Here is a 2713-nt window from a genome sequence, read left to right as displayed (position 1 = left end):
GTAAAAGATTCAGTGGCCTCTGTTCAACATAAAGCCACTCTGTTAACGGGAAAGTTGTCCCAATTGTTTTAGATCTCACTTCTAAATGTTTGTCGAAGTACTCTTTCATCCTTTATTAATAGTCTTACTGAGAGGGCTTGTCTACTTGACTTAAAACCAATTACAGAAAAATAAAACAAATGCTTATTCACATATCTTAATTAAAAACTAGAATCTCAACACTTTTTATAGCAACCTCCATCACAACCCATTCAACCATAACATCTTGAGGTTCACTTTCCTCATCCTTAAATGTTTTACTTTCTCTGAGGCCTCGAAGGTGAATATGCTGAGTAAGGGGTATGCATGGAGCTGGACCTTGACTTGCCTGCCTCGGAGCAAATACTGGAAATTGACTAGGACAAAAACTCTGATCTTTTATTTAGGAAGAGGTCAAGAGATTGGTGCTGGGAGATAAAAATAAAACTTACACAAATCAGAGCAAGACTGAAGGGGAGAGGACATCCAATGATCAACTGGGAGACAGAACCACTTGTCAAGAAGCAGCTATATTACTGAAATTAAGAAAGGCTGGCACTCATCCATGCCAAGCAGGTTTATCTTCAAAATCATTTTCTAATACTAACTTGTGCATGTGATACATATTCTTGTTTAAACACAGTAATTTCTCATTGAGAAACATAATGTCTTAAATGCAAGCTGGACCACCCACTGCGTAAGCAAGAGAACAAAGAGGAATATTTCATATTTGCCTGCCATTTTTACCTGGACATCTACAGGCCAAAACTGATCTACTGATCTTCTCCCCCTCATCAGCTCTACTAGCATCTTTCCACCCCAGTTAATGCCAACTCCACAGTCTTCCAGCTGGTCAAGCTGAAAAATCTGTCAGGAAATTCAGCTGACTCTACCTTGTATCTAGAACCAGCTCATTTAACTCTCAAAAAAGTCCCCATAAGGTAGGTTCTATGTTTATCCTCATTTTTCAGAAAAGCAAAATAAATCAAGGCTTAAAGATTAAATAATTAGTCTGAATTGCATATACTTGCTAGTTCTATAGGTAGTAAAACCAGAATTCAGTCCAGACAGTCTTGACTCCAGAGCTCAGGCTCTTAATCTTTAGGAAATATTCTCTCTCCAGAGAAACAAAAACCTATCTAAAATCTGATCTAGCACAAGGCAAGACTAAACTCAGGAACAATAGGTGCATTCTACAGATATGTTCAAAGTCACTTATTTAGCATTGCACAATTAAATATACCCAGAAAAGCAATTAGAAAACATTAATTCTAGAACCAAACAAATTATCTCATTATGGTTGTATATATATTCCATTTTTGTAATATTTTTTTTTCCACCTGGCCACCATATTTTGAAAAAGAACATCAAATTTTTTGAGGAAAACTTAGGGACCACTAAATTTATGGGTTAGAAGATAAGCTCCTAATTGGTAGGGATCGTATCTATTTTATTCATCATTGTATACCTGTGTCCATCATATAGGTGTTCAATTTATATGTAGAAATTGAACCCAATCATTATATTCCTTTGCTCAGAACTTCACAATGGCTTGCTATGTCGGAGCAATAAGGTCCAAGTCTTTACAATGGCCTAGAAGCCTGTGATCTTTCCATTCCGCTGTCATTACCTCTCTGACCTCTTCTTACTACTCACTCATTTGTGCTAGGCTTCTTTAAGGCCTTCATAGATTCTGTCCTCTGCTTGGAAAGTTCTTCCACATATAATATATGTGGTTAACTCTTACTTACTTCAAATCTTTGCTCAAATGTCAACTTTTCAATGAATTCTATCCAGACTGCTAGATTTAAAATTGCAAACCTATCAACACATTATTCTTACTTTCCCTTTATTCTTATTTTCCTGACAAGTGTGATTTTATCACACTTCTAGCATGTTATATAATTTAACGAAACTTGCTGGGCTTCCCTGGTGGCTCAGAGGTTAAAGCATCTGCCTTCAATGCAGGAAACCTGGGTTCGATCCCTGGGTTGGGAAGATCCCCCGGAGAAGGAAACAGCAACCCACTCCAGTATTCTTGCCTGGAGAATCCCATGGACGGAGGGGCCTGGTGGGCTACAGTCCACAGGGTTACGAAGAGTTGGACACGACTGAGCGACTTCACACACACACACACATTGGTCATCTGTCTCTAAAGACTTGTGCATCCCAAGTGATTAGAATGGTGTCTGATCAAGTATACATATCATGTATCACTTATATGCAAAACCTAAAAATAGAAAAAATGAACTTATAAGCCAGAAAGAGAACAAACTTAGTTACCAGTGAGGAAGGGCAGTGAAAGCTGCTCAGTCTTGTCCGAGTCTTTGCTACCCCATGGACTACAGAGTCCATGGAATTCTCCAGGCCAGAATACCGTGAGTGGCTGGCCATTCCCTCCTCCAGGGGATCTTCCCAACCCAGGGATCGAACCTGGGTCTCCCTCATTGCAGGCAGATTCTTTATCAGCTGAGCCACCAGGGAAGCCCAGGAAGGGTAGGGATATGTACAGACTTGGAGCATAGATCAACATGTACACACTGCTATACTTAGAACAGATAACCAACGAGGACCTACTGTATAGCACAGGAGCTCTGCTTAACATTCTGCAATAACCTAAACCAGAAAAGAACTTGAAAATGGATATATGTATATATGTAACTGAATCACCTTGTTGTATACTCAAAACTAACAC

Source organism: Ovis canadensis, chromosome 4 (assembly GCF_042477335.2).
Source record: "Ovis canadensis isolate MfBH-ARS-UI-01 breed Bighorn chromosome 4, ARS-UI_OviCan_v2, whole genome shotgun sequence".
NCBI lineage: Eukaryota > Metazoa > Chordata > Mammalia > Artiodactyla > Bovidae > Ovis > Ovis canadensis.
The sequence above is the reverse complement of the archived record's forward strand: the minus strand, read 5'-3'. Positions refer to the sequence as shown.